This window comes from Macrotis lagotis, chromosome 4, assembly GCF_037893015.1.
Source record: "Macrotis lagotis isolate mMagLag1 chromosome 4, bilby.v1.9.chrom.fasta, whole genome shotgun sequence".
Taxonomy (NCBI): Eukaryota; Metazoa; Chordata; class Mammalia; order Peramelemorphia; family Peramelidae; genus Macrotis; species Macrotis lagotis.
This window is the reverse complement of record NC_133661.1, coordinates 190928564-190940874: the sequence shown is the minus strand read 5'-3', so window position 1 is coordinate 190940874 and position 12311 is coordinate 190928564. Positions and strand designations below refer to the sequence as shown.

At 36.0% G+C, this 12311-nt stretch overlaps 1 protein-coding gene and 2 pseudogenes across 1 annotated transcript in view; 1 reads left to right on the top strand and 2 right to left on the bottom strand.

Annotated features, from left to right (window-relative positions):
• The window catches only part of AVEN (apoptosis and caspase activation inhibitor), a 235629-nt gene that overhangs the window by 132202 nt on the left and 91116 nt on the right, over window positions 1–12311 (bottom strand). The gene's annotated exons all lie outside the window — the stretch shown is intronic.
• LOC141521981 (uncharacterized) overlaps window positions 1–12311 on the bottom strand; it is a 43542-nt pseudogene extending 31231 nt beyond the window's left edge.
• LOC141520482 (fructose-bisphosphate aldolase C pseudogene) lies at window positions 6111–9413 on the top strand (annotated as a pseudogene).

Here is a 12311-nt window from a genome sequence, read left to right as displayed (position 1 = left end):
CCTCAGTAGAGAGTAGCTATGTTTACTTTAAGACAAGGGTCTTTCCCCTTGAGTTTCCTTAGGAATAAATCCAAATAGTCTGGTATCTTGAAAAGGCATTTCAGAAAATGAAAAGTGTTGTTTTTAATATGAAGCTAAGAAAGTTAACTCTTAATGGGAAAGAAATTAAATCTATAGAAAGCAAGGTCTTGAAAACTAATACTGTAATGAAATAAGACAGTCTCCAAATCCAAGAACTATTAAGTTTAACCAAGAAAGTAACAACATTTGCAATCAAATTAAATTCAAAGACCCACCAAGAGAGAGGAAAACCATTTTATTTTCTCTAGAAATGTCATTGCAATATCATCAGCTAGTACAAGGATTGTATCTCAAAAAGAAATACCTAATGTTCCCCTAGTAAAAATCTGATCATTCACTTAGTAAAAATCAATTTTCACTACCCACAAACTGTGAAATTACAACATTTTTCTTTATATATGAAAATTAGCATGTTATCTTACTCAGAAGACTACATATTCAATGTGAAAAATTCTTTTTTATTAGATTATTTTATTTTCTGTAGTAGATTACATTTGTCAGACATAACTGACTTAAGGAGTAGACAGTGCAAGATTCCAATATTTATTTAAACAAAACCATACTTGCCCTGGTAGAGTAGCACTCAGCTTCCAATTCTCCCCACCTAAACCCCCTTTTGCACAGATAAGATTAAAAAAAAAAGTGGGATACAGTTCCGGAATCATCCTGCAACTTGGTTTACCTAGGCCTCTGAGCTAATTCCATTCTATTGAAAGTTAAGGAGAGAAGTCACTATTCTCCCTTTTAATTGGCAAACAGTAACAGGTGAAGATGAGATGGTCTTGTTCCTCTTCAGAAAGACCATCCAAGTTCAGTTGTGTAACAGTGGAGACTTCCAGAGGTAATAAACAGCATAGAACTGACTTAGCTATATCTGCAAACATGAAAGACCTCTTTCTGTCCTCATCAGGCAATTCATATGGGTAGTGAAATTGCAACAGTCAAGATTCTTGAAATTTCCTCAGAAATTCTCTTAAATCACACAATAAGAATTCCTCAATTTTGGTGTGAAAGGTTCTGGCCTTTGAAGCAACAGTGACTCACTCTCATTTAGTGTGTCTTCTGCATCCTATAGAAGGTACTTCTTTTCTGGCGTCAGATTTTTCTTCCAATGCTCTGACCATTCCCTTTTCCTGTGTTGGGATAGCTGGAAGTTAATCATTCACTTATTCTGTTCTGGATTTTTTGTTGGGCCTCCTGCTCTTTTAGCTGCTTAAACATTTCATTCTCCTCATCAAGTTTCACAAGACTATGGATCTCTTCTATTTTATCACTCAGGAATTCACTTATTTCTTGAAACTTTTCCTCAAATATTCCTCTTGACATTTCTGCTTGTTCTGTGCTCACAACAGCCCATGTCTGAGGTATCTTCTTTTCCTCGTTAGCTTCTGAACATCTCTTAAATTTACATTTACATACCATTGTATGTAATTTGAAAACATAAAATATTCATATAATTTAAAACAAATTAATAAATTTATAAGTTTCATATTTTCTTGGACCTTTTTCCTATTGATCTTAGAAGCCTCTTTCATGGGTAGGTCTGTGTGATTCTCATGTTCTTGGAATTGAGAACAGGATACACAGAGTAGGGTCTCATCATTCATACAGAACAATTTCTTATCCTTTTTGTGTCTTGTAATTGTTTGCTGGGTCCCTCAGGTCTCTGCTACTGTAGTTTGTGGGTAACAGAAGGTTACTAAACTATCTTATAATGTGTCCTGACCCTTATCCCTGCTCCTATTCAGGAGCTTTCCCCTTCTCCTTAAAAATGGCATTAAAAGCTCTTGACTGGAGATTTTCTTGTACCTACAGCAAGATAGGCATGGAAGTTTCACTGGAGTCACTGAGACAAAATTGGCAAACACTGTGTCACACAGACAAATGTGAGCACATTCTGGAGACCTTTAATGATCTCTTTAGAAACCATGATCGGACACAATAATAATAATATGGGGAGTCTCTTTAGAAGGATCTAGTGAAACAGATGTTAAATGAAGGAATGATGTTTATTGAGACTGATAGGAGAATCAGAAGAAAGCAGTATCTGAAAAACTGGAGGAGGAGGGGCAGCTAGGTGGCATAGTGGATAAAGCACTGGCCCTGGAGTCAGGAGTACCTGGGTTCAAATCTGGTCTCAGACACTTAATTACCTAGCTGTGTGTCATGGGGCAAGCCACTTAACCCCATTTACCTTGCAAAAAAACTTAAAACAACAACAACAACAAAAACTGGAGGAGGACAAACAATCTGGGAGGAAGGAAGGTGTACTCAAAAGTCCCTTGTGAAAGATCCTATTAAGCTAATATCCTAGGAGCCCAAGAGCAAAGACTGAAATGCTGCCAACTAGTTTCATTGCTAGATTAAGAATAAAACTTCAGTGCTCAGCACTTTACATCCTATTAATTTTAGGTCACAGGTCCCTAAGAGATATTTTAATTAAAGAACTAAAAAAGATGACAATCTACATAGGAAATATGATGCTTAAAAATAAAAAAAAACTTTTAGAGTTAGAAGAGACCCTAAAAATCATCTAAACTAATGCTCTATATTCACTGATGATAAAACTGAGGTCCAGAGAGCTAAGTAATATGCTCAAACAGTGAATAAAAAAAATCCACACTAATCCCATATCATTCTTTGGAGGTTGTACCTTTTTCTTTTCATTTTATTTAAGGCAATGGGGTTAAGGGACTTTCCCAAGGCTAGGCAATTATTAAGTGTCTGAGGTCAAATTTGAACTCAGGTCCTCCTGACTCCAGGGCCATGCTCTATCCACTGCACCACCTAGCTGCCCCAAGTTTGTCCCTTTTCATAGACTAGGATATTATTTAGTATTCCCTGGATCTCTGGATCTAAGCATCAAGGGGGAGGGGAGAAGGGGAGAAATTTTATTTTTCCTAAGACAAAGGTTGACCTTTAAATAACAAAAAAGATTTTTAATAGCAAATAAGTAGGGTAAGTAAAATAAAATAAAATTTAGAATATAAAACTGATGTAGTTATTTAAGAGTATAAAAATCTTATCCTAAACTATCTTATAATGTGTCCTGATGGCTGGAGTACTTTTTTTAATGAGCTAATTGACCCTTATCCCTGCCTAAATTTTCAAACTCAACCCCTTATCCTTTAACTAAGGTTAGCAATGTTAAAGTACATATAGCAACTTTTACCTCATGTTCTAATTAGTTTTTAGATCTTCTTGCAACAATAAAGACTTTTTAGCAACCTAGATCGCTAGGTAGATAAACTGACCAACATATAGATATAGATGTATGACTGACAGATGTATATATATATATATATATCTGTATATGACTGACAGAAATATACATACACACACATATATATACATATACAGATATATATATATATATATATATATATATACACATATGTATATATAGGCAAAATAAGTCTAGATCTTTCTCTCCACTCACATAGCCACAGCTCTAACCTGGACTATCACATGATTTTCTAAATGGTCTCACTTCTTTCTCACACTCCAATCTATCACCAAGACTGTAATTCAGTGAGCACCAAAAGCTCCCTGTTACATCTAGGATCAAATATAAAGCCCTCTGCTTGCCATTTAAAGTTCTTCATCATCTGGTCCCTTCATATTTTCCCAGGCTTTCTATACCAAATTTCTCTCTATGCACTACAATCTAGGCACACTGGCCTTCTTGCAGATCCTTGGACATAACACTATTATTTCTTTAGTTCTACATCTTTGCATAGCTAGGAATGTCCCATCCTCTCAGCTCTGCCTCTTAGTTTCCATGGCTTCTTTCAATAAACTAGAAGCTCACATTCTACAAAAGGCTGTTCTTGGTCACCATGGCTACTCATTTCCCCTTTTCAGTTTATCTTCCATATACTCAGAATATATCTTGTAGGAACCTAGTTATTAAAATATCATCATTCATTACAATGTTATCATACATTAGAATGAATCTTCCTTAAAGATAGGGACTGGTTTGGACTTTTTTATTTTTTGTTTCTCCTTTTTCGGTACCCTTGGGACTTGGCATCGCAACTTGCACATAAAAAGCACTGAATAAATACTTGCTGACTAACAGAGTGACCATTTTCTAGCCCAGAACAGAGAGGCAGAGATCCACACCAACTTTCCAGAGGTTTAGTCATTTATTCATACCTATTTTCCAACTGTATATTTAAATGATTATTTAGGTAAAGTTATAAAAGTCTAGTTGACAAACATCCAACATCATTTGGAAAAACCTCTTCTTCTGAACATCTTCCTCAAAAAAAACCATGTGTTCATGCATGTGGCATTTTACCAACACCACATGAGTTAATTCACATTAAAGTCTTGCTACACTCCCACAGCTTATAGTCTAAGAATAAAAGCATTCTACATAATCCAATTCAAAAGGAATTTATTTAGTATCTACCATGTATTTTGCTATGTTTGGGGGTTACACAAATAAATTTAACAGTCTCTGCTTTCAAGGAGCTTCCAATACAATACAGGAGATAAAGATATGCAAATAACTGTTCTACAAAGGAACTGATAACTGCCATATTAGAAATATAAACAAAGTGCTAAGGAAACACAGAAAATGATGAAGAGTAGGGATTTGGTCAAAAGGTTTGGTCATCTGCTGGAGATGAATTCTTTCAAAAAAAGAAAATAAAAGGAATAAAAGGGGAAAATCAGAGGGAACAGTTTTAGAATAGACATCCACATCTTTTTTAAAAGAAATAAAAAATCAGAAGGGAAAAAAATTATTGGAAAGATATGATTTTTATGTCACTTGTGTGAGTATGTAGAAGAATTTTAAACCCCTGAAAATTACAGCTTATAATGGAACCACCAAGACAACTTTAACTACAACAGCAAATATTCTGCTATAATCAAGTTGTTATGGCAACTAGGATACTTAGATCAAAGAGATGATGATGACAATATGTATGTGTATATGTAACTTTTTTGCCAATTCCATTAGAAACGTTATAAAAATGTCTCATTTACAACCTAAGAACTATCCTCATCTTCTAACATTCAAACTTATAAATTCTTTCTATGGATAAAAACAAATTAAAAAGAACTGTTAAAATTGATCACTAGAACAGCACAAAACAGAAAGTAAATTAAGCTTAAGATGCCACTATTTTTCAATGATAATTACATGTTTTCTTTATTGGAATAATATAGGAGAAATTTCTGCTATGACCTTTGTATTAAAAAAAAACAACTCATCACCTGTCATGTTTTATTTCCCTTAACACTAAACATCCAGTAGTACTAAACAATGATTTAGTTGATAGTCAATAATAATTTATTAAAACAGTTCCTGTATGCAAGGCATTGTGCTAAGTACTGGAAATGCAAATAAAGGTAAAAATATTCCTTACCTTTTAGGAGATAATGTAACATTATCATGGGGGAGGCCAACATGTAAACAACTATGTACATACTATGTATAAAGTAAAATGGACATAATCTCAAAGGGAAAGTACTTGTTATGGAAAAGTGAGCTAACCTGTAGGCCCAGTCCTGCAACTAACCAATCAAGTGACCACATAAGTAAGTCATCATTTCTAAGCACTCAATTTACTAATCTAAAAAAAAAAAAAGAGAGAGAGATTTTACTCATTTATCTCTAAAATCACTCAAGGCACTATAATTCATCTATGATGATTAATGAATAAAGAAAAAGAAATTCAAGGTGCTGATTATCTTGTATGTGAAACTTAAGATAACATTTTAATCACTTCAATTCAATGCTATAAAATGTTTCTTCTGAATTGCTCAAGTATTTGAGGACATAAAAACTATTCTGGTATCCTGAATTACTATTACCAACAGACTAGAAATTCCTGAAAGGCAGAGATTCTGTCATATTCACCTTTCTTATTCCCCAAAGTATCTAGCACTGTACCTTTTAAATGTTAAGTATTCTAAAAATGGTTAAAAGGATGAATGAAAATGAAAATGAAAAGTTATATATTCTATTTACTTCATTATTTTGTCTCTAAAAAATGACAACAAGGTATATGAAAATGTCTTTCATTGTGGTAAGGGATATAAATTTCTTGTATTTATCCTAAATTTATCTAATTCAATCCAATTAGGATTGAAAGATTATCCTTTAATTCATATTCATCTTATTTCACATCTGTCCAGACTGCATAGTCTATTGGTAATCCTTTTCTCAATTTTTATCTTTAAATTTAGTATATCTCATATAGGAGTCTTCTCATACCCTTGGTCATTTTGCAGTTTCACTGGGGAGGCCACGTGATATAACAAAAAATGCGCTGAATTTGGAGTCTGAGGATTCTGACTAGATCAACAACTCTGCCATTTACCAGAATCTCTGAACCTCTGTGGACTTCAATCCCTCATTTATAAAATGAAGGGATTAGACTAGATGGACTCTGAGGATCCTTCAAGCTCTAAAGCTATGATACTGAGGTTTACAGGTTCTCAACAATTCAACAAGAATTTATTAAGTATTGACTGTGTATAAAACTCTAAGGTAGATGCTAAGGATAGAAAAACAGAAATGAAATGGTTAGCCTTCAATTAATAGTCTACAGGATGATCAAAATAGCTATAAAAATATGTATAAAGTAATTTAGGAAAGAATGTCCACTATCTAAGGAGTCTGGGAAAGGTTTCTAAAATGAAGAAAAATTCAATTCAGCAAGCATTAAGTATCTACTATATCCTATGTATGAAACTAGGTCCTGGAAATACAAAGAAAAATGAAAGTGCCCCTACTATCAAGAAACATGTTTTACTAGAGGAAAACAATATGTATCCAGGTAAATATATACAGAATAAATAAAAAGTAATTTGGGGGGAGAGAGGCAACAAATCAAGAAAGACCTTCTAGAGGAAATGTGCTTTAAAGAAATTTAGGTATTTGATGAGAGAGGTGAAAAAGGAGAGCATTCCAGACATTGGTGACAGACTATGGAAAGGCACAGATGTGAGAGATAGGATGTCAAATTTGGGGGTACATTAAATAGGGCAATTTAGAATGTATGAGGTGTAATAATTAGAAGTCTGCTAGGAGCCAGATGATAAAGGGCTTTAAATGTCAGAAAGATCTAAACTGAGACTAGAAAGAAGGCTGGGTATAGAAACAGAGGCAAAAAATCCAAAACCATGTGCATTGTACAACACCTGTGAACCTCTCACTTCTAAGGAGAGATGAATTAGATTATTTTCTCAGACCTGGAGCCAAGATAGATCTTTATAATTGTGCAATATTCCTTTTAATTTATCTTTTTATTTTACAATATTTTAGTTAATTTGTAAATTGACTCTACTTACTTCACTCTACACTAGTTCATATACACATCTTTCCATATTTCTCTGTATTCATCACATTCATCATTTCTGACAGCCCAGTAATATTCTTTTACATTCATAGCCCAATTTGCATAACCATTTCCCAATCAATTGACATTTACTTTGTTTCCAATTCTTTGCTTTCACAAAAAGTGCAACTATTAAGTGCATATGGGGATTCTTGCCAATGGCTTCCTTAGAGTATTCTAATAACAAAATATCTGAGTCAAAAGACATGAACTTCTAGTCACTCTTTAAATTCCAAATTTATTATTATACCTATTCACAGCTCCATCAACAATGAATCTTATCAGAATCCCTCCAATATTGACTATTACCATTTTTGTCGTCTCTGTCAATTTGCAAATTACAAGGTGAAACTTCAAAGCTGTTTTGCATTTCATTCATTATTACTGATCTGGGATAACTTTTCATATGGTTGTTAATAATGTGTAAATCTTCCTGTCCATATCCTTTGATTACTTGGTCTTCCACATAAGTTTCTTTCTAAAGAAGTACATAAATATTTAGGGATAATTTCTTCATCAAAAAATAAAGTCAACACGATCTTTACTCTCAAAGTAAGAAATTAACTAATATGATTTAGTACAACAAAGAATCTGGGTGATTCAGATGTCACTAAAAATTCAGTAGACTTTCTATGTTTAATATATTGATTCCTTTTTAGAAAATAATGGAATTTACAAAATTCTTAAATGACAGCAGAAAATTGTTTTAACTAGTAGGCAGTTAAGTGGCACAGTGGACAGAGCACTGGTCTTGGAGTCAGGGGGACAGGAGTTCAAATCCTGCCTCAAACACTTGGACTCTTACTAGCTGTATGACTTTGAGCAAGTCATTTAACCCTGTCTCACATGCAGGGTCATATCCAGTCATTCTGATTCATATCTGACCACTGAACCCAGATGACTACAGAAAAGAAAATGAGGCTGGTGACTTGGCACAGCACTCCCTCACTCAAATTCATGGCATCATTTCCCCAATGTCCTGGTTTACTTTGAGAATGAAGAAAAAAAGAATATTTTAACTAAAAAATAATCACATTCAGTTCAGGCTTATAAATATCTTAAGTGCATATCAAGAAATAGATATTAAATTTACATAGAGTCCCAGTCCAATCTGCCCTAGACACCTGGACTCCACACAGGATGCACTAAGTTTTGTGAGAGAAGTCATTTTATTTCATCTAGCCAAGAGGAATAGAGATTGTTGCTCCAGGTAAGGGCACCTTGGCACCTGATGAGTCAGTGGGCAATATGGCAAAGCAGCTGAGAAGATCCTGTTCAGCACCTATGGAAGTATCAGGAAATGCTTTGGGGATAGTCATCTTCTTCCATGAGACTTTCTACCAGAAGGGTGATGATGAAGTGCCCTTTATCAAGGCTGATAAAGGCATGGCTGTTTTGGTTGGAACTGATAGAGAAACCACAACACAAGGGTTGGATAGGCTCCCTGAAGACTATGCTCAGTACAAGAAGAAGGTGGCCAACTTAGCCAAAAGACTTTAACAATGCATGCTGAAAATTGGTGATCATTTCCTCTCCCCTGGTAATCATGGAGAATGCCAATATGCTTGCTGGTTCTGCCAGCATCTGCCAGTCATATGGCACTATATTTATTATAGAGCTCAAGATTTTGCTAATGGAGATCATGATCTCAAATGATGCCAGTATGTCACTGAGAGGTCCTGGCCACTGTCTACAAGGCCCTGAGGGGCCATCATGTGTACCTTGAAGGGACACTGCTCTAGTCCAATATGGTGATCCCTGCCTGGTCATGCCTACCCTTTCAAGTTCACCCTGAGGAGATCCCCTTGGCAACTGTTTCAGTCCTACGTGGAACTCTGCCTCCTGCTGTCCCAGATGTGACATTCCTGTCTGGAGGTCAAACTAGGAGGAGGTCTCCAATAACCTCATCACCCTAAACCACTATCCTATCCCTAGGCTTAAGCACTGACCTTCTCAAATAGGTGTGTCCTATAAGCCTCTGCTATCAGCACCTGGAGTTCATCCAGTAGGCAGAGGTGAATGATTTTGATGCCCAGAGCAAGTATGAAAGAGGTAGAGAAGGTGCAGATGCAGCCAGGCAGTCATTTTATATTGCTAATCATGCCTCTGAGGCTGTGAACCCTGGTCACTCTTATCCCAGACCATGCCACCCATACCTATAGCCATTGCCAAGAACCAAATAGCTATTTAGAACAAAGAGAATAACATCCTTTGCATGCTCTGTTCAATTATCCCAGCACCACTCCCATGTATTGTTACACCTTGGGGAACCATGTCCTGAAACATGAAGATTTGGGTGAGCGACTGACAGATCCAAGTTGGAAATCTGAGTTCCCACTACCTCACACTGTGCTATCCCCCTACATGTTACACCTGTGATTCTCTAGCTTCTTCCTGGACTCTCATCCCCTCCCAAGATTATGGGGTTGGGCCCAATTCATGCCACATCTTCTAAGTGGCTGTATTATACAGTGTTTCAAATAAATGTTAGTGAAGGTGGGGAAAAAGTATCTATTAGGTGAGAAAAGTAGTTCTTAGAGAATAAACCACAACTACAGAGACTATTTAGCAGAGATAAATTGTACCTAATAAAGTATTTTCTTCATACTGGTAGCAATAATTCTCCAAAGATTTAGGAAAAGAAGCAATGACACAGAATATCAAGAGATTGTGACCTGCTAGCTAGTTTAGCAAGGTCCCTGAGAAATGTCACTTCTTTCATTGATTTTTAAAGTGCTAAAAATGAAAGAAGCTTCAGAAATTATTTGGTAAATATATTAGGAATGGAAGCATTGAAAATAAAAGTAAAGGTAAAGGGGTACTAAAGGAAAGGTACAGATCATAAGAGGCACCAAGAGGCAATCATGAAAATAAGTCTCCAAGAATATGTATCATCTCTTACTATATCTAAATAAGAAGTACCATACCACCTCACTTTCATTATAGAGTCAAGGATGATATCCTTCACACAAACAAGGATTTTACTTTAGTAAGAGAAAAACAGCTTGTTAGATAGCTTTCTCTTCTCCTCTTAAAATGCTCATGTATTCAATATAATAGCCATGCTATAATGGAACATATGGCAGGAAACCTGGCAAAGATGATGTTAATGGGGTGGCATGAAGGCAGCATTTCCTGGGAACTCCCCCCCCCCAAACTCCAAAAACCAACAACTGATGGCTCTAGCCAAAATTTAGATGGGCAGAACCCACAGAATGACTAAGTGATACGTTTTCTGAGTCCAAGATAACTTAGAAGTTCAGCAGGAAAGGTGTGTTTCACCAGGACTGGGGATTGGGAAATAAGTCGTGGCCACAGCACAGCCCAGAGAGCACGGCTACAGCTTGAAGGGGCTGTGTGAGAACTCTGCTACACCAGAATGAGTGTGGAGTGAGGAGCACCCTCTGAAGAATCTACAGCAAGAATCTGGAGAAAGCAGCCTATACCCACAGAGATGCTAAGGGGTCAGGGAAGATGCAGAAATTTCTTTGCTCTCCCTGAGGGTAGGACTCTGCCATTTGCCTACGCTCAGATCCAGGTTGTAGTTTGGGCTTCCATACTAAGATAGCAGGATCCTCCTTATAGATCCAGGGCAGAAGGAAGTACAGGGTCCATCTACATATCATAGCACAGGCAAGAGAGCATAAGACCTTGGAGGAATAAAGGGCCCAGTGGGGTGTACTCCACCCAAAGAAAAAACCTAAAGTCTTGGAAGTGCAACAAATAAGTCTTGGGCTGAGAAAATAAGTAAACAACAGAAAAAAAAGAAGCTGATCATAGAGAATTACTTTAGTCCCATGGAAAAATCAAAACATATATACAAATGATGACAAAATTGAAGCTTCCATATCCAAAACCTCCATGAGAAATAGAAAACGGGCTCAGACTAAGGATGAGCTCAAAAAAGACTTTGAAAAGCAATTAAGGGAGATGGAGGGAAAATTGGGAAGAGAAATGAGAACTATGAAAAAAATCATGAAAATCAAATCAACAACTTGGTGAAAGACATACAAAAAATACTGAAGAAAATAATATGTTAAAAACCAGTTTAGGCCAGATGGAAAAAGCAAAACAAAAGTCAAATGAGGATAAGAATGTCTTAAAAAGGGATGGCTAGGTGGAACAGTGGATAGAGCACTGGCCCTGGAGTCAGGAGTACCTAAGCTCAAATCCGGCCTCAGACACTTAATAATTACCTAGCCATGTGGCCTTGGGCAAGCCCATTGCCTTGCAAAAACTTAAAAAAAAAAAGTCCTAAAAAGCAGAATTGGCCAGCTGGAAAAGGAAATTTAAAAAAAAAGCTCTCTGAAGAAAATAACTCCTGCAAATGCAGAATGAAACTAAAGGAAGCTGCTGACTTTGCAAGAAATCAGGAAGAAATAAAACTCTTCCAAAAAAAGCCAAATATCAGAAGAAAATGTGAAATATCTCATTGGAAAAACAACCAACCTCAAAAACAGATCCAGAAGAAATAATTTTAAAATTATTGGGCTATCTGAAAGCCATGATCAGGAGAAGAGCCTAGACTTCATTTTTCAAGAAATAATGCAGTAAAATTGCCCTGAGATCCTAGAAGCAGAGGGTAAAATAGAATTGGACTGGACTGTGATATTCCAGAAGGCCAAAGATCTTTGTTTACAACCGAGAATCAATTACCCAGCAATTACCCAGTCTTTCTGGGACTTTCAAATTTTCCTATTAAAACAACCAGAGCTGAACAGAAAGTTTGATTTTCAAGTAGAAGGCTCTGGTGAACCATAGAGGGGGTGGAAGAGAAGGACTAACTATGGGGAACATAATGATATTGAACTGTTTGTATTCCTGCATGGAAAGAAGATATTGCTAACTCATATGAACTTTTTCATTTATAAG